At 42.6% G+C, this 21,770-nt stretch overlaps 1 pseudogene; it reads right to left on the minus strand.

Annotated features, from left to right (window-relative positions):
* Positions 1-13,570: 13,570 nt before the first annotated feature.
* On the minus strand, positions 13,571-17,525 carry LOC145867057 (uncharacterized; annotated as a pseudogene).
* Positions 17,526-21,770: the final 4,245 nt, after the last annotated feature.

The raw sequence follows: 21,770 nt of genomic DNA on the forward strand, positions 1-21,770 counted from the left end.
TCTGGCTGTAGAAGTGTTCTTCCTAACCAGTCCCTCAACAGCTCTCTGACTGAGCTCTACCCTCACTGGGTCTTCAGAGGAGAGGAAGGCTGAGGAGGGATGGAAGGATGAATGGATCAGTCACTCAATAAAGTGTAGAGCTGCTGTCTGACAAAATCACTATTTTAGTAGTTCATTAAAGTAAATAAGGCTTTATGACTGCTGAATACCAACTATCAATCACTTAGATCATGTATTTCCAGGTAGAGATACATCCTTGGGACGTCCCTAGCCCGTTGAAGTTGACATTTTAAATGGTTAAGGTAGGGGTTAAGGTTAGGGTTCAGGGTAGGGATGTCCCAAGGATCCCAGATAGCATTGACCATTGTGCATTCTTCTGTCTCTTTTACATAGCAGGTGATGGGTTCTGACTTCTGAACTTGAAAATATTAAATATCCTTATTATGTGAAATTGAATGAAACAATAATGTATGTTGATGCTAATATGATGTACAATATTCCATGATGTTTCTATATGATAACAATAGAGTAATATATTTAATATGATGTATAATATTCCATGATGTTTCTATATGATAACAATAGAGTAATATATTTAATATGATGTATAATATTCCATGATGTTTCTATGTGATAACAATAGAGTAATATATTTAATATGATGTATAATATTCCATGATGTTTCTATATGATAACAATAGAGTAATATATTTAATATGATGTATAATATTCCATGATGTTTCTATATGATAACAATAGAGTAATATATTTAATATGATGTATAATATTCCATGATGTTTCTATATGATAACAATAGAGTAATATATTTAATATGACAAATACTATTTTTTAATAGTTTCACTAATTCATTTTAATTAACTTAATCATTATGATTCAACATCAGTTCACCGTCTCACCTCATACTGTGTTGGAGCAGCAGTAGCTGACTGCCCAGTTCACCGTCTCACCTCATACTGTATTGGAGCAGCAGCAGCTGACTGCCCAGTTCAACATCAGTTCACCGTCTCACCTCACACTGTATTGGAGCAGCAGCAGCTGACTGCCCAGTTCAAAATCAGTTCACCGTCTCACCTCATACTGTATTGGAGCAGCAGCAGCTGACTGCCCAGTTCAACATCAGTTCACCGTCTCACCTCATACTGTATTGGAGCAGCAGCAGCTGACTGCCCGGTTCAACATCAGTTCACCGTCTCACCTCATACTGTATTGGAGCAGCAGCAGCTGACTGCCCAGTTCAACATCAGTTCACCGTCTCACCTCAGACTGTTTTGGAGCAGCAGCAGCTGACTTGATCGTTGATGCTATTCATCATGTTTGAATCTGAGAGTAAATAGAGCCGACTACACTCTAAAAATGAAGGGTTCAACTGGAGTTGTTCTCAGATCCCCTAAGAACCTTAGGGTTCTTGGTCAATGAAAAACATCCCCAAAAGGTTCTTCAAAGAACTTGTTAGAAGGTGGGTTCATCGAGGAACCTCCGTTGTTGCTGGACTTCTTCCGGGGACTTCGCAATTACAACTGAAAACGATGGTGACAAGTTTGGATGCGACAACAGTTAAAAAGGTTAAGTTGGGTTGATGTTTGGCTCTGAATATGTCTCGAAATCATTTATTATAATAATATAACATACTAATAATGAATAACGAAGACAATGATGGTTTTCTGTGAATATCTTCCATAACGTTACTATAGTTAATGAACGTAAATATTAGAAAGCCGGGTTTGACCGTCGGCGTTGTATGAGCTACAGTACAGTACCGTTAGCTAGCTAGCTAACGTTATGTCCTAACTAGGCACAACTAGATTTGGATTATTTCCTCAACTATATTCTTTCCCATATATTGTATATCGTTTCCATAAAGCCAACATGGCTTTACACTCATTAACGTAAGTTTCCAATCTACATGTACATGTTGTGATAATGAACTAGCTAACGTTAGCTTCGTTAACTAACTAACTAACTAACTAAGGACGGTGACCTGTCCAGACCAGATGTTACAACGAACTGAATCGTCAATGGAGGTCTTCCTCTTTATATAGCCTGCTACAGCATGCAATACTATTAACTCACAAGGGGGCAGAACGTTACATGTACAATACTATCCCATTTTGGAAACGTTACATGTACAATACTATCTCATTTTGGAAACGTTACATGGATAATACTATCCCATTTAGGAAACGTTACATGTACAATACTATCCCATTTTGGAAACGTTACATGTACAATACTATCCCATTTTGGAAACGTTACATGTACAATACTATCTCATTTTGGAAACGTTACATGGATAATACTATCCCATTTTGGAAACGTTACATGTACAATACTATCCCATTTTGGAAACGTTACATGTACAATACTATCCCATTTTGGAAACATTACATGGACAATACTATCCCATTTTGGAAACGTTACATGTACAATACTATACCATTTTGGAAACGTTACATGGACAATACTATCCCATTTTGGAAACGTTACATGTACAATACTATCTCATTTTGGAAACGTTACATGGATAATACTATCCCATTTTGGAAACGTTACATGTACAATACTATCTCATTTTGGAAACGTTACATGGATAATACTATCCCATTTTGGAAACGTTACATGTACAATACTATCCCATTTTGGAAACGTTACATGTACAATACTATCCCATTTAGGAAACGTTACATGTACAATACTATCCCATTTTGGAAACGTTACATGTACAATACTATCCCATTTTGGAAACGTTACATAGACAATACTATCCCATTTTGGAAACGTTACATGTACAATACTATCCCATTTTGGAAACGTTACATGTCCGCCCCCTTGTGGAGGGAAATTAATATCTTAGATGGTAGCTCTAGATGGGATTCAAATGCATAATGGTATTAATACAGTGTCTAGACTACCTCTTTTGCATAAATGCCCTTCAGAATCCCAACACAGTATTGCCACGCAGCAAAATGTTGCATATAATATATAACACTTACTCTTGAGTTGCTGACTTGTTGCACCCTTGACAACTACTATGATTATTATTATTTGACCATGCTGGTCATTTATGAACATTTGAACATCTTGGCCATGTTCTGTTATAATCTCCACCCCGGCACAGCCAGAAGAGGACTGGCCACCCCTCATAGCCTGGTTCCTCTCTAGGTTTCTTTCTGGGTTTTGGCCTTTCTAGGGAGTTTTTCCTAGCCACCGTGCTTCTACACCTGCATTGCTTGCTGTTTGGGGTTTTAGGCTGGGTTTCTGTACAGCACTTTGAGATATCAGCTGATGTAAGAAGGGCTATATAAATAAATTGTATTTGATACAGATCTCTGTGAGGAACTATAGATCTCTGAGAGGAACTATACATTTACATTTAAGTCATTTAGCAGATGCTCTTATCCAGAGCGACTTACAAATTGGTGCATTCACCTTATGATATCCAGTGGAACAACCACTTTACAATAGAACATCTAAATCTTTTTAGGGGAGGGGGGGGGGGGGTTAGAAGGATTACTTTATCCTATCCTAGGTATTCCTTAAAGAGGTGGGGTTTCAGGTGTCTCCGGAAGGTGGTGATTGACTCCGCTGTCCTGGCGTCGTGAGGGAGCTTGTTCCACCATTGGGGTGCCAGAGCAGCGAACAGTTTTGACTGGGCTGAGCGGGAACTGTGCTTCCGCAGAGGTAGGGCCAGCAGGCCAGAGGTGGATGAACGCAGTGCCCTCGTTAGGGTGTAGGGACTGATCAGAGCCTTAAGGTACGGAGGTGCCGTTCCCCTCACAGCTCCGTAGGCAAGCACCATGGTCTTGTAGTGGATGCGAGCTTCAACTGGAAGCCAGTGGAGTGAGCGGAGGAGCGGGGTGACGTGAGAGAACTTGGGGAGGTTGAACACCAGACGGGATGCGGAGTTCTGGATGAGTTGTAGGGGTTTAACCTCTCTAGGCTAGGCGGGACGAATTCGTCCCACCTACGTAACAGCCACTGCTATCCTGTGGCGCGATTTTCAAAACCTTAAAAATCCTATTACTTCAATTTCTCAAACATATGACTATTTTACAGCCATTTAAAGATAAGACTCTCGTTAATCTAACCACACTGTCCGATTTCAAAAAGGCTTTACAACGAAAGCAAAACATTAGATTATGTCAGCAGAGTACCAAGCCAGAAATAATCAGACATCCATTTTTCAAGCCAGCATATAATGTCACCAAAACCCAGAAGACAGCTAAATGCAGCACTCACTTTTGATGATCTTCATCAGATGACAACCCTAGGACATTATATTATACAATACATGCATGTTTTGTTCAATCAAGTTCATATTTATATCAAAAACCAGCTTTTTACATTAGCATGTGACGTTCAGAACTAGCATACCCCCCGCAAACTTCCGGGGAATTCGCTAACATTTTACTAAATTACTCACGATAAACGTTCACAAAAAGCATAACAATTATTTTAAGAATTATAGATACAGACCTCCTCTATGCACTCGATATGTCCGATTTTAAAATAGCTTTTTGGTGAAAGCACATTTTGCAATATTCTAAGTACATAGCCCAGGCATCACGGGCTCGCTATTTAGACACCCGGCAAGTTTAGCACTCACCATAATCATATTTACTATTATAAAAATTTCATTACCTTTTGTTGTCTTCGTCAGAATACACACCCAGGACAGCTACTTCAATAACAAATGTTGGTTTGGTCCAAAATAATCCATCGTTATATCCGAATAGCGGCGTTTTGTTCGTGCGTTCCAGACACTATCCGAAATAGTAAAGAAGTGTCACGCGCTTGGCGCAATTCGTGACAATAAAATTCTAAGTATTCCATTACCGTACTTCGAAGCATGTCAACCGCTGTTTAAAATCAATTTTTACGACATTTTTCTCGTAGAAAAGCGATAATATTCCGACAGGGAATCTCCTTTTCGGCAAACAGAGGAAAAAATCCCAAAGGCGGGGGCGGTCGGGGTCACGCGCATAAGCTAGTGTCTCTTGATCGGCCACTTGAGAAAGGCGATAATGTGTTTCAGCCTGGGGCTGGAATGACGACATTCTGTTTTTTCCCGGGCTCTGAGCGCCTATGGACGACGTGGGAAGTGTCACGTTAGAGCAGAGATCCTTAGTAAATGATAGAGATGGAAAAGAAGTTCAAGAAATGGTCAGACAGGCCACTTCCTGTAAAGGAATCTCTCAGGTTTTGACCTGCCATTTGAGTTCTGTTATACTCACAGACACCATTCAAACAGTTTTAGAAAATTTAGGGTGTTTTCTATCCATATGTAATAAGTATATGCATATTCTAGTTACTGAGTAGGAGTGGTAACCAGATTAAATCGGGTATGTTTTTTATCCAGCCGTGTCAATGCTGCCCCCTAGCCCTAACAGGCTAATGGCACAGGCAGGGAGCCCAGCCAACAGGGAGTTGCAGTAATCCAGACGGGAGATGACAAGTGCCTGGATTAGGACCTGCGCCGCTTCCTGTGTGAGGCAGGGTCGTACTCTACGAATGTTGTAGAGCATGAACCTACAGGATCGGGTCACCGCCTTGATGTTAGCGAAGAACGACAGGGTGTTGTCCAGGGTCACGCCAAGGTTCTTAGCACTCTGGGAGGAGGACACAATGGAGTTGTCAACCGTGATGGCGAGATCATGGAACGGGCAGTCCTTCCCCGGGAGGAAAAGCAGCTCCGTCTTGCCGAGGTTCAGCTTGAGGTGGTGATCCGTCATCCACACTGATTTGTCTGCCAGACATGCAGAGATGCGATTCGCCACCTGGTTATCAGAAGGGGGAAAGGAGAAGAATAATTGTGTGTCGTCTGCATAGCAATGATAGGAGAGACTATGTGAGGATATGACAGAGCCAAGTGACTTGGTGTATAGCGAGAATAGGAGAGGGCCGAGAACTGAGCCCTGGGGGACACCAGTGGTGAGAGCACGTGGTGCGGAGACAGATTCTCGCCACGCCACCTGGTAGGAGCGACCTGTCAGGTAGGACGCAATCCAAGAGTGGTTCGCGCCGGAGATGCCCAACTCGGAGAGGGTGGAGAGGAGGATCTGGTGGTTCACAGTATCAAAGGCAGCAGATAGGTCTAAAAGGATGAGAGCAGAGGAGAGAGAGTTAGCTTTAGCAGTGCGGAGAGCCTCCGTGACACAGAGAAGAGCAGTCTCAGTTGAATGACCAGACTTGAAACCTGACTGATTTGGATCAAGAAGGTCATTCTGAAAGAGATAGCAAGAGAGCTGGCCAAGGACGGCACGCTCAAGAGTTTTGGAGAGGAAAGAAAGAAGGGATACTGGTCTGTAGTTGTTGACATCGGAGGGATCGAGTGTAGGTTTTTTGAGAAGGGGTGCAACTCTCGCTCTCTTGAGGATGGAAGGGACATATCCAGTGGTCAAGGATGAGTTGATGAACGAGGTGAGGTAAGGGAGAAGGTCTCCGGAAATGGTCTGGAGGAGAGTGGGGGGATAGGGTCAAGCGGGCAGGTTGTTGGGCGGCCGGCCGTCACAAGTCGCAAGATTTCATCTGGAGAGAGAGGGGAGAAAGAGGTCAAAGCATAGGGTAGGGCAATGTGAGCAGGACCAGCGGTGTCGTTTGACTTAACAAACGAGGAGCGGATGTCGTCAACCTTCTTTTCAAAATGGTTGACGAAGTCATCCGCAGAGAAGGAGGAGGGGGGAGGGGGGAGGAGGATTCAGGAGGGAGGAGAAGGTAGCAAAGAGCTTCCTCGGGTTAGAGGCAGATGCTTGGAATTTAGAGTGGTAGAAATTGGCTTTAGCAGCAGAAACAGAGGAAGAAAATGTAGAGAGGAGGGAGTGAAAGGATGCCAGGTCCGCAGGGAGGCTAGTTTTCCTCCATTTCCGCTCGGCTGCCCGGAGCCCTGTTCTGTGAGCTCGCACTGAGTCGTCGAGCCACGGAGCAGGAGGGGAGGACCGAGCCGGCCGGGAGGATAGGGGACATAGAGAGTCAAAGGATGCAGAAAGGGAGGAGAGGAGGGTTGAGTAGGCAGAATCAGGAGATAGGTTGGAGAAGGATTGAGCAGAGGGAAGAGATGATAGGATGGAAGAGGAGAGAGTAGCGGGAGAGAGAGAGCGAAGGTTGCGACGGCGCAATACCACCCGAGTAGGGGCAGAGTGAGAAGTGTTGGAGGAGAGCGAGAGGGAAAAGGATACAAGGTAGTGGTCGGAGACTTGGAGGGGAGTTGCAATGAGATTAGTGGAAGAACAGCATCTAGTAAAGATGAGGTCAAGCGTATTGCCTGCCTTGTGAGTAGGGGGGAGGGTGAGAGGGTGAGAGGGTGAGGTCAAAAGAAGAGAGGAGTGGAAAGAAGGAGGCAGAGAGGAATGAGTCAAAGGTTGACATGGGGAGGTTAAAGTCACCCAGAACTGTGAGGGGTGAGCCATCCTCAGGAAAGGAACTTATCAAGGCGTCAAGCTCATTGATGAACTCTCCAAGGGAACCTGGAGGGCGATAAATGATAAGGATGTTAAGCTTGAATGGGCTAGTGACTGTGACAGCATGGAATTCAAAGGAGGAGATAGACAGATGGGTCAGGGGAGAAAGAGAGAATGTCCACTTGGGAGAGATGAGGATTCCAGTGCCACCCCCCGCTGGCCAGATGCTCTCGGGGTATGCGAGAACACGTGGTCAGACGAGGAGAGAGCAGTAGGAGTAGCAGTGTTTTCTGTGGTAATCCATGTTTCCGTCAGCGCCAAGAAGTCGAGGGACTGGAGCGTAGCATAGGCTGAGATGAACTCTGCCTTGTTGGCCACAGACCGGCAGTTCCAGAGGCTGCCGGAGACCTGGAACTCCATGTGGGTTGTGCGCACAGGGACTAGGTAACCTCGATAGTTTATCTGTACTACACCTTTATCATGATACAAAGGCAACTATGTAGCTAGCTAACGTAACACTAATCAAGACGTTCCTTTGTAATGTATTGAGTTTCTACAGTGCTGCTAGTCGGTAAAGTTGGCTAGCTAGCAGTGGTGTTGACTAAGTTTGACTAGGTTTAGAAAACAGCGTCGCGGCGGACGAAAATAGCTGGCTAGCTAACCTCGAAAATTACTCTAAACTACACAAAGACAGCAAAGACAGCTATGTAGCTAGCTAACACTACACTAATCAAATCGTTCCGTTGTAATGTATTAGTTTCTGCAGTGCTACAGTGCTGCTATTGGTAAAGTTGGCTAACTAGCGGTGGCTGTGGAGTTGACTGTTAGGAAAACGGCGCCGCTGCGAGCTGGCTAGCTAACCTCGATAATTTCTCTAAAGTTGGCGGTAAACTACACAATTATCTTTGATACAAAGACAGCAAAGACAACTATGTAGCTAGCTAACACTACACTAATCAAATCGTTCCGTTGTAATTTATTTAGTTTCTACAGTGCTGCTATTGATAATGTAGGCTAGCTAGCAGTGGCTGTGGTGATGACTAGGTTTGGAAAACGGTGTCGCGGCGGACGAAAATAGCTGGCTAGCTAACCTCGAAAATTTCTCTAAACTACACCACTATCTTTGATACAACGACAGCAAAGACAGCTATGTAGCTAGCTAAAATTGCTCAGATCAAACAAATCAAACCGTTGTAATGTAGTGAAATGTAATATTACCTGCGGAGCGAAGTGCAGCACGACTACTCGCTCCAAACCCGGAAGTTTCTATAGATCTCTGAGAGGAACTATAGATCTCTGTGAGGAACTATAGACCTCTAGGAGGAACTATAGACCTCTAGGGGGAACTATAGATCTCTAGGAGGAACTATAGATCTCTGTGAGGAACTATAGATCTCTAGGAGGAACTATAGACCTCTAGGAGGAACTATAGACCTCTAGGAGGAACTATAGATCTCTAGGAGGAACTATAGACCTCTAGGAGGAACTATAGATCTCTGTGAGGAACTACAGACCTCTGTGAGGAACGATAGACCTCTAGGAGGAACTACAGATCTCTGTGAGGAACTACAGACCTCTGTGAGGAACTATAGATCTCTGTGAGGAACTATAGATCTCTGAGAGGAACTATAGATCTCTGAGAGGAACTATAGATCTCTAGGAGGAACTATAGATCTCTGTGAGGAACTATAGATCTCTAGGAGGAACTATAGATCTCTGTGAGGAACTATAGATCTCTAGGAGGAACTATAGACCTCTAGGAGGAACTATAGACCTCTAGGAGGAACTATAGATCTCTGTGAGGAACTACAGACATCTAGGATGAACAACAGATCTCTGTGAGGAACTACAGACCTCTGTGAGGAACTATAGATCTCTGTGAGGAACTATAGATCTCTGTGAGGAACTATAGATCTCTGTGAGGAACTATAGATCTCTAGGAGGAACTATAGATCTCTAGGAGGAACTATAGATCTCTAGGAGGAACTATAGATCTCTGTGAGGAACTATAGATCTCTGTGAGGAACTACAGACCTCTAGGAGGAACTACAGATCTCTGTGAGGAACTACAGACCTCTAGGAGGAACTACAGATCTCTGTGAGGAACTATAGATCTCTGTGTGGAACAATAGATCTCTGTGAGGAACTATAGATCTCTAGGAGAAACTATAGATCTCTAGGAGGAACTATAGATCTCTAGGAGGAACTATAGATATCTGTGAGGAACTATAGATATCTGTGAGGAACTATAGATCTCTGTGAGGAACTATAGATCTCTAGGAGGAACTATAGATCTCTAGGAGGAACTATAGATGTCTGTGAGGAACTATAGATCTCTGTGAGGAACTACAGACCTCTAGGAGGAACTACAGATCTCTGTGAGGAACTACAGACCTCTAGGAGGAACTACAGATCTCTGTGAGGAACTATAGATCTCTGTGTGGAACAATAGATCTCTGTGAGGAACTATAGATCTCTAGGAGGAACTATAGATCTCTAGGAGGAACTATAGATCTCTAGGAGGAACTATAGATATCTGTGAGGAACTATAGATCTCTGTGAGGAACTACAGATCTCTAGGAGGAACTATAGATCTCTAGGAGGAACTATAGATCTCTAGGAGGAACTATAGATCTCTGTGAGGAACTATAGATCTCTAGGAGGAACTATAGATCTCTGTGAGGAACTATAGATCTCTGTGAGGAACTATAGATCTCTGTGAGGAACTATAGATCTCTGTGAGGAACAATAGATCTCTAGGAGGAACTATAAATCTCTGTGAGGAACTATAGATCTCTATGTTACTATCCAAACATCAGATTAAGACTCAGTCACACAACTCTCATATCCACAGTCACACAACTCTCATACCACAGTCACACAACTCTCATATCACAGTCACACAATGCTATTCCCAAACATACCTAATCAATTAGTTGTTTTTCAACAATATTTTAACCTGCAGGAATATCTTCACATTTCTATCTCATGGTTAGTTCCTAGGATAATGTAACTCATACATGTACATATTTCAATACTTCTAAAATGGGGTCCAGGTTTAAAACAATTACAGGTTTAAAACAATTACAGGTGCACCGTACTATCATAAATGGTCTGTGTGGTTTCCCTGAGATCCCAAGTTAGAGGGATCCCTCATGCACCCTTTACCCAGGTCGTCAGGAGCGGTCACCAAGTCAAGATTCACATTCCCATCGCCAAATGTGGTGGTTAATTTCTTTAATATCAAATGAGGAGACAAACTTATGACACAAGTCAGAGTTATTCTTAAAATCAATCTTTATTCACTTATAAGGGAGCAGGTCAATACAACGTACACATACACAAGTGAATCAATTGAGTGCTCTACGATAAATGATGGCTGGTCGACGAATCACCCCCAGATGATTCGTTGAGAGCCACGATACAAAAGTACAAAGGTCTTTTACAGCCAAGACACACCCCTTTTAACCTACATGACCAACAACAGATGTATAGAACGGGTCACAAGGTTAAGATTTGTATGAAAGATACTTATAAATTCTCAGCAGAGACTATCTGCTGTAAAAACAGTACTCTGTGTAGAGACCAGGGTCTGGCCCTGGGGTCATCTCTCCCTGGTACCATATAGAACAGAAACATTAACTCATGCTCTGGAATGCAGTCTCTTTAGGTTTAATCACCCAAAAGACATTGTAAATCTCCTGTCAGTGTTTTCTCCCAGAGGCCCATCCTCAGTAGAACACACAGACACAATAGTTCCAAGAACCCTCTATTCTGTTGCATAAAACAACCATTTGATGCAATAAAAGTATTATAACATAATGTTGCAATTTTGCTCTCAGTGTCCACTGAAAGTTGACTAGTAACAACAACTGGGACATAAAAGACACCCACCATGAGACCCACTAAATCTGCCCAAGAAGAGGAAAACAAAATAAAAACCCACACCAAACTTAAAGACAGGAAGCAAACCAAAAAGGTGGAGCAACTAAAGGTGTTGACTCTCCACATGTATCAAGACAACTGGAGCACTGGGCCAGACACTCTTAAATAGAACCTGGACCAGCTCAGGTGAAACACCTTCCCACTAACGAGATGGACAAGCCAGCACAGGTGTAACACATACTGACTAACGAGGTGACACCAATCAGTGCGTCCTACGTGCTAACGAGCTAGACGTGCTAACCAGCTAGACGTGCTAACGAGCTAGACGTGCTAACGAAGCTAGACGGGCTAACGAGCTAACGAGCTAACGAGCTAGACGTGCTAAATTCCAAACCTCAAAACATAAATGGAAAAACCAAAGACGGTAACACCTTAAGAGAATGCTTACCAACAACAGAAAAAAACTTCCAATTCACATTATAATCAACTGCTTCACCAATATAAACATGGTGTCCACTGGCTGTCAACAATTCAAGACAATATATATACACTTCTAGAACTCTCGTCTTCCTAAATCCCACTAGCTTCTAGAACTCTCGTCTCCTTGGAACGAGCCCAAACAAAACTCATCTCCAATACGGAAAAACATGCAGTTATAATAAATTGTGATCCATGGCAACGGACTGGCTAAACACAAAACACTCAACTTTTTAACTGCCCACCCTTGAGACAATCAGCAACCAAGTTGTCCTCACCACTGACATGTCTGATTTCAAGAGGAAACTCCTGCAATATCCATAGTAACTTTCCACCTCACTGCAGAGCTTCTCTCTCTTTTCAGGGTTCACTAGATAGGCATGTTGTTGGATCAGGCCCAGTCCAAAATGTCATGCTCTAGTACATTTGGTTTGGCACATCTGAGAATTAACCCTGATATTATAAAAGCAGGGTAACAATGTCAATATAATAGTCAGTTGGTTACATAAATAATTATTACTAAATGTTACATGAAATGTAAATATGAAATATTTGGTTGCATAGTCTTATTTTCAACAGCTTTTCAATTACATGTTGCTAGGTGGGATATCCCCAATGTCAAAACACAATTTTAACATGTCCAAATCTAAACATAAAATGTGCTATATACACAAACATCTGCCACAATAATCATATTACTTGTATTATTTAAAACAAGCAGCTTATAAACTGCACAAGCACGAAAAACGCTGTTGTTTTGACAAGTAGCAATAAATCACTGATATCCATTAGGGGTGAAATCAGGTTGTGCGTGCTGTTGAAACTAACACAACAAAACAAAAAACACATGGAAATGGAGATATATTTTACCTCACTGGTTAGAGGACAACCTGCAGAAGACAGTCAGCTACATTTTGGAGTGATGCATTTAAATTTAGGGGTCCCTAAACAAAGGAACACAACACTTATTTGTCATCACTCATCGATATCATGTGGAGTTTTTTTCTTCTTTACCGTTGTTTTACCAGTTAAGTTGACTGAGAACACATTCTCATTTACAGCAACAACCTGGGGAATAGTTACAGGGGAGAGGAGGGGGATGAATGAGCCAATTGTAAGCTGGGGATGATTAGATATCCATGATGGTATGAGGGCCAGATTGGGAATTTAGCCAGGACACCAGGGGTTAACACCCCTACTCTTACGATAAGCACCATGGGATCTTTAATGACCTCAGAGAGTCAGGACACCCGTTTAACGTCCCATCTGAAAGACGGCACCCTACACTGGGCACTGTCCCCAATCACTGCCCTGGGGAATTTGGATATTGTTTAGACCAGAGGAAAGAGCGCCTCCTACTGGCCCTCCAACACCACTTCCAGCAGCATCTGGTCTCCCATCCAGGGACTGACCAGGACCAACCCTGCTTAGCTTCAGAAGCAAGCAAGCAGTGGGATGCAGGGTGGTATGCTGCTGGGTTAAAGCCAGCAGTGGGATGCAGGGTGGTATGCTGCTGGCAATCAATTGTGCGAAAGGAGGAAGATGAGTTTACACATCCTGTTAAAACGAACAGCTCAAAAACCACACGGAATCTGGGAATAATGTGTACATCCCTGGTTAGAGGACAACTTGTAGAAAACAGCTCGCTACATTTTGAAGTGATGCATTTTGATTCAAGTGGGTCACCAACATGGTAAGTGTAACACAACTCTTTTTGTGTTAGTCACTTTTTGTTAAATCTCATAAATAGTAACTCTTCCATTTCAGAGCCTGGATTTTCCCCCTGAGGCTAATATCCATATCATGTTGAAATCAATAGAACAGGGGGCAAACATTTAGGGTTCTACATTGTGACATCATTAAAATACTCCTTCTACAATGTTAAAACATTCTACATTGTGACATCATTTCATTGATATCATGAAACAACTCCTTCATGTATGTATTTTCTGATGTTTGATCAGAGGTCTTTTATCTGTGAATCTCTTGTCACACTGATCACAGCTATAAGGCTTCTCTCCTGTGTGTGTTCTATGGTGAAGAGTCAGAGTGCTCAATGCAGCAAAACTCTTCTCACATTAACCACAGCTATAAGGTTTCTCTCCTGTGTGTGTTCTCTGGTGCACTGTCAGCCCTCCAGATACACCAAAACTCTTCCCACATTGATCACAGCTATAAGATTTCTCTCCTGTGTGTGTTCTCTGGTGTAAAGTCAGATATCTAGATGTAGTAAAACTCTTCCCACATTGACCACAGCTATAAAGTTTCTCTCCTGTGTGTGTTCTCTGGTGTTGAGTCAGAGTGCTAGATGTAGTAAAACTCTTCCCACAATGACCACAGCTATAAGGTTTCTCTCCTGTGTGTGTTCTCTGGTGTAAAGTCAGATATCTAGATGTAGTAAAACTCTTCCCACATTGACCACAGCTATAAAGTTTCTCTCCTGTGTGTGTTCTCTGGTGTTGAGTCAGAGTGCTAGATGTAGTAAAACTCTTCCCACATTGACCACAGCTATAAGATTTCTATCCTGTGTGTGTTCTCTGGTGTAAAGTCAGATATCTAGATGTAGTAAAACTCTTCCCACATTGACCACAGCTATAACATTTCTCTCCTGTGTGTGTTCTCTGGTGTTGAGTCAGAGTGCTAGATGTAGTAAAACTCTTCCCACATTGACCACAGCTATAAGGTTTCTCTCCTGTGTGTGTTCTCTGGTGTAGATTCAGAGAGCCAGATCGACCAAAACTCTTCCCACATTGATCACACCTATAAGAATTCTCTCCTGTGTGTATTCTCTGGTGTAGAGTCAGAGAACCAGATTGACTAAAACTCTTCCCACATTGATCACAGCTATAAGATTTCTCTCCTGTGTGTATTCTCTGGTGTAGAGTCAGACTGCGAGATGCAGCAAAACTCTTCCCACATTGACCACAGATATAAGGTTTCTCTCCTGTGTGTATTCTCTGGTGTGATACGAGATGGCCAGATTGACCAAAACACTTCCCACATTGACCACAGCTATAAGGTTTCTCTCCTGTGTGTGTTCTCTGGTGTAGAGTCAGAGTGCCAAATGTAGTAAAACTCTTCCCACATTGATCACAGCTATAAGGTTTCTCTCCTGTGTGTATTCTCTGGTGTAGAGTCAGAGAGTCAGATCGACCAAAACTCTTCCCACATTGATCACACCTATAAGGTTTCTCTCCTGTGTGTATTCTCTGGTGTAGAGTCAGAGTGCCAAATGTAGTAAAACTCTTCCCACATTGATCACAGCTATAAGATTTCTCTCCTGTGTGTATTCTCTGGTGTAGAGTCAGAGAGTCAGATCGACCAAAACTCTTCCCACATTGACCACAGCTATAAGGTCTCTCTCCTGTGTGTGTTCTCTGATGAATTTTAATGCCTGATGAGGTGAATCTCTTCCCACAGTCAGAGCAGCAGTGAGTTCTCTTCCCTGTGGGTCTCTGCAGGTGTTTCTTGAGGTGTTGTGATCTGGAGAGACTCTTCTCTGCCTCTTCAGCATCATGAGGTTGTTGAGGCTCCCCAGAGGATCCACGATAGTCACGTCTCTCTCCTGTGTGAACAACAAAGTCAGACAGATGATTAAAGGCCCACAACAGCGGTAATCCACTGTAAAAGGTGATGCCAACAGCGGAGCCATGATGTTGGACAACAATTGACGTCTGTAATGAATGTTAAAATTATTTGATATTTGCCTTAAAATGAGCAAGAAAAGTTATATTTTGTCTTGTTTTCACATTAGTAGTGACATCAATGATTGTATGCTAGAAATAAGTTATTCATGTTGTTGAAACTCTAAGCAGTGTGCCAGACGACGTCTGGTCTCCAATATAGGCCCCTTTCTGTGTTTAATAAAATTGCGACACGAGGGCAATTTGATTGCAGAAACACCTCCCTGCTAATGAGGAAACCACTAGTTATGGATGTAGTATATCTGGTAATGAGGAAACCACTAGTTATGGATGTAGTATATCTGGTAATGAGGAAACCACTAGTTATGGATGTAGTATATCTGGTAATGAGGAAACCACTAGTTATGGATGTAGTATATCTGGTAATGAGGAAACCACTAGTTATGGATGTAGTATATCTGGTAATGAGGAAACCACTAGTTATGGATGTAGTATATCTGGTAATGAGGAAACCACTAGTTATGGATGTAGTATATCTGCTAATGAGGAAACCACTAGTTATGGATGTAGTATATCTGGTAATGAGGAAACCACTAGTTATGGATGTAGTATATCTGCCTGGAGCAAAAATGGTGAGAAAAGATTTTAGTTTTTCACAATGTATTCTGAATGTGAATGGGGGAAATTCAGGGGAGTAACATCCATTACCAGGTTGCTTATGAGTTCATTTCACACTACTTTGGATTATAATTGTAAGGCTCATTTGAATCTCCTGCTTAATATGTTTGTGTTATTGTCGCAAATCAACTGCTTTATACTTAAAAAAACACTTCAACCAGTAAAATGCTCTTTGGCTTTTCCATCAGCCTGACAATGAGGGTTTGTACACTCTTTGCCAAATTGGCCCATAACTTCACCTAACAACAATCATACCTATGTAATGAACGAAGAAGCACTTTGGTTGTTGTTGCATGACATACATAGTGTCCTCTAGGACCCATAACAATAACATAGACATACTGTAGGACCCATAACAATATCATAGACCTACTGTAGGACCCATAACTTCACCTAACAATAACATAGACCTACTGTAGGACCAATAACTTCACCTAAGACTATATATAATTTAATATTTCAGGTGAAACAAGGAAACTAAAATGTCTTTGTCATGACATTTCATAACCTGATCACCAGATAATTTTGTGAATAATCCCACTAGGCTACTCTTTAATGTGTTGTCATTCTAAATGTCCTGAACAAAGGAAAATAGCTCTGTGTGTTGAGCAATAGCCTATCCATCAAGGAACAGTTCTCTACACATTATGAGCTAAGTATCTCTGTTTCCAAACAGACTAACGAGACCCTACAGTAAATCAAGTAGACAATAACACTTTATAAACATCAATTTGTTAGGGATGTTGGATCCAACATGGAGCACGGCATAACTGTCTTTACCAGAGTAATGAATGAAGAAGCACTTTGGTTGTTGTTGCATGTCCTGATGTTTGTCATGTGACTGTCATTCAGAAAATGATTTCCTGGATCAGCTGATGATAGTTGAACATGTGACTGTAACTAAACAGCTACAGTATTATGAATTATGTGTAATTATTGAAGAACCACATTAATGACAGTATCCATTTGGGTGTTGTCAATAAAGTTACTATATATATATATATATATATATATATATATATATATATATATTACCTTTATTTAACCAGGTAGGCCAGTTGAGAACAAGTTCTCAAAATGGTTTGTGCCCCTGATTTATTAGATAGTACTCACTGTATTTACTGGTGTTAATCAGATCAATGTCCCTGTTTTATAAGATAGTACTCACTGTATTTACTGGTGTTAATCAGATCAATGTCTCTGTTTTATAAGATAGTACTCACTGTATTTACTGGTGTTAATCAGATCAATGTCCCTGTTTTATAAGATAGTACTCACTGTATTTACTGGTGTTAATCAGATCAATGTCCCTGTTTTATTAGATAGTACTCACTGTATTTACTGGTGTTAATCAGTTCTCCAGTCTTCTCTTCATCATTGACAGTAATTGACCCCTCTTCAGCCTTAATTCCAAAAACGTCTTCATCTTCTTTCACTTCATCCTCCACTCCAAAAACTGCATCTTCCTCCTCTTCTTTTACTGTAACATCCTCCTCCTCTTTCACTCTGAAGGCGTCTTCCTCTTCTTTCACTGTAACGTCTTTCTCTTCTTCTTTCACGGTAACAGCCTCACCCTCTACTTGTTTTTGTATTGTAACAGCCTCCTCTTCCTCCTCCTCTTTCACCAGAGCTTCTTTCTCCGTCCAGCAGACCTCTTCTTTAGCAGGAGGAGAGTAGCTTAGTGAACTCATGGTCGGAGATAATAGCTAGTTAGCATTAGCGACTAGACTAGTGCTAATTTAACCAGCCAGCTAGTTGACTTACAACGTAAATATTAAATTTAATGGGGTAGCTAGTCGTTTCCACATAAGTATGTTTAAAGCAAAATGGCAATTAAACCAAGAAATTGTCTAAAGAACTTGAATGTTCCGACTTTGTTGGCTAGCGAGCTACCGAGGTGGCTGCAGTTGTTGAAGAAGCGTTCCGTCCACTAGATTATACGTCACACTAGAAACATCGCCTGAAAGACACATATCGCCATCTGCTGTCTGGAGGGAGGAAACGCAGTTGAGGAGGGAAAACTATTTTTATTCTTCATTGAATTATAATATTATAAAGCAGTTTAGGGAAACGTTTTTCCTCTCCATTAAATATGAATATTATATCAACACGTAAAAAGAGCAACAAGTGTTGTTTGATTAATTCAGATTTTTTCTGAGAATTTAAAACAAACTCTACATCTACTCCACATCTGTATTTCTGATTCAGTCAAATAACTAGATATCAAAATAAGCACCTAGTTATTGGTACCCTTGATAATGATGAGCAAAAATTACTGTATGAAATAAATAAATTAACTTTACCCACTACCAGGATATTTTAGCCCAAAACCTGGTTACCTCTCTGCTAGGAGGCTGAAACTTGGCCATAAGTGGATCTTCCAGCAAGACACATCAACATCCACGAAGAAATGGTTAATTGGGTACAAAATCAACATTTTCAATGGCCATCTCAGTCTTCGGACTTGAACTCCATTGAAAACCTGTGGTTTGAATTGAACAGGGCAGTCCACAAGACAGACTAAATTAAACAAGGACATGGAGAAAATCTGTATGGAGGAAATCCAACCCAATGTCCACCTGGTACACTGGCAGGGTCTGAATCCAACCCAATGTCCACCTGGCACACTGACAGGGTCTGAATCAAACCCAATGTCCACCTGGTACACTGGCAGGGTCTGAATCAAACCCAATGTCCACCTGGTACACTGGCAGGGTCTGAATCAAACCCAATGTCCACCTGGTACACTGGCAGGGTCTGAATCAAACCCAATGTCCACCTGGTACACTGGCAGGGTCTGAGTCAAACCCAATGTCCACCTGGTACACTGACAGGGTCTGAATCAAACCCAATGTCCACCTGGCACACTGACAGGGTCTGAATCCAACCCAATGTCCACCTGGTACACTGACAGGGTCTGAATCAAACCCAATGTCCACCTGGAACACTGACAGGGTCTGAATCAACCCAATGTCCACCTGGTACACTGGCAGGGTCTGAATCAAACCCAATGTCCATCTGGTACACTGACAGGGTCTGAATCCAACCCAATGTCCACCTGGTACACTGGCAGGGTCTGAATCAAACCCAATGTCCACCTGGCACACTGACAGGGTCTGAATCCAACCCAATGTCCACCTGGTACACTGACAGGGTCTGAATCAAACCCAATGTCCACCTGGAACACTGACAGGGTCTGAATCAAACCCAATGTCCACCTGGTACACTGACAGGGTCTGAATCCAACCCAATGTCCACCTGGTACACTGACAGGGTCTGAATCAAACCCAATGTCCACCTGGAACACTGACAGGGTCTGAATCAACCCAATGTCCACCTGGTACACTGGCAGGGTCTGAATCAAACCCAATGTCCACCTGGTACACTGGCAGGGTCTGAATCAAACCCAATGTCCACCTGGTACACTGGCAGGGTCTGAATCAAACCCAATGTCCATCTGGTACACTGACAGGGTCTGAATCCAACCCAATGTCCACCTGGTACACTGGCAGGGTCTGAATCAAACCCAATGTCCACCTGGCACACTGACAGGGTCTGAATCCAACCCAATGTCCACCTGGTACACTGACAGGGTCTGAATCAAACCCAATGTCCACCTGGAACACTGACAGGGTCTGAATCAAACCCAATGTCCACCTGGTACACTGACAGGGTCTGAATCAACACAATGTCCATCTGGTACACTGGCAGGGTCTGAATTAAACCCAATGTCCACCTGGTACACTGGCAGGGTCTGAATCAAACCCAATGTCCACCTGGTACACTGACAGGGTCTGAATCAACCCAATGTCCACCTGGTACACTGACAGGGTCTGAATCAACCCAATGTCCACCTGGTACACTGACAGGGTCTGAATCAAACCCAATGTCCACCTGGTACACTGGCAGGGTCTGAATTAAACCCAATGTCCACCTGGTACACTGGCAGGGTCTGAATCAAACCCAATGTCCACCTGGTACACTGACAGGGTCTGAATCAACCCAATGTTCACCTGGCACACTGCCAGGGTCTGAATCAACCCAATGTCCACCAGGTACTCTGACAGGGTCTGAATCAAACCCAATGTCCACCTGGCACACTGGCAGGGTCTGAATCAACCCAATGACCACCTGGTACGCTGACAGGGTCTGAATCAAACCCAATGTCCACCTGGAACACTGGCAGGGTCTGAATCAACCCAATGTCCACCTGGTACACTGACAGGGTCTGAATCAACCCAATGTCCACCTGGTACACTGACAGGGTCTGAATCAACCCAATGTCCACCTGGTACACTGGCAGGGTCTGAATCAACCCAATGTCCACCTGGTACACTGACAGGGTCTGAATCAACCCAATGTCCACCTGGTACACTGACAGGGTCTGAATCAACCCAATGTCCACCTGGTACACTGGCAGGGTCTGAATCAACCCAATGTCCACCTGGTACACTGACAGGGTCTGAATCAACCCAATGTCCACCTGGTACACTGACAGGGTCTGAATCAAACCCAATGTCCACCTGGTACACTGGCAGGGTCTGAATCAAACCCAATGTCCACCTGGTACACTGGCAGGGTCTGAATCAAACCCAATGTCCACCTGGAACACTGGCAGGGTCTGAATCAAACCCAATGTCCACCTGGTACACTGGCAGGGTCTGAATATACCCAATGTCCACCTGGTACACTGACAGGGTCTGAATCAACCCAATGTCCACCTGGTACACTGACAGGGTCTGAATCAACCCAATGTCCACCTGGTACACTGACAGGGTCTGAATCAACCCAATGTCTACCTGGTACACTGGCAGGGTCTGAATCAACCCAATGTCCACCTGGTACACTGACAGGGTCTGAATCAACCCCAATGTTAAGGGGAGGGAAGATTGGTCAAGAGGGTGATGATTATTGTTGTTCTACTGCCTGATTGTTATGCAACAACACTGTTTACAAACGCTTTGTTAAATCAGCACAACAGTTTTCAGCTGTGCTAACATAATTCCAAAAGGGTTTTCTAATGATCAATTAGCCTTTTAAAATGATAAACTTGGATTAGCTAACACAACGTGCCATTGGAACACAGGAGTGATGGTTGCTGATAATGGACCTCTGTACGCCTATGTAGATATTCCATAAACAATCAGCTGTTTCCAGCTACAATAGTCATTTACAACATTAACAATGTCTACACTGTATTTCAGATCAATTTGATGTTATTTTAATGGCCAAAAAAAGTGTTTTTCTTTCAAAAACAAGAACATTTCTAAGTGACTCCAACCTTTTGAACGGTAGTGTTAATCCTTTTAGAATAAGGATGTAATGTAACAAAATGTGGAAAAAGTGAAGGGGTCTGAATACTTTCCGAATGCACTGTATTGTTACACCATGTAGCAGCAGTATAGACCTAGTCTGTTCATTATATTCATCTACATGATGTATTGTTACACCATGTAGGAGCAGTATAGACCTAGTCTGTTCATTATATACATCTACATGATGTATTGTTACACCATGTAGGAGCAGTATAGACCTAGTCTGTTCATTATATACATCTACATGATGTATTGTTACACCATGTAGGAGCAGTATAGACCTAGTCTGTTCATTATATACATCTACATGATGTATTGTTACACCATGTAGGAGCAGTATAGACCTAGTCTGTTCA

The sequence above is a fragment of the Salmo salar genome, unplaced genomic scaffold (genome assembly GCF_965601325.2).
Source record: "Salmo salar unplaced genomic scaffold, fSalSal1 ptg000177l, whole genome shotgun sequence".
Lineage (NCBI taxonomy): Eukaryota > Metazoa > Chordata > Actinopteri > Salmoniformes > Salmonidae > Salmo > Salmo salar.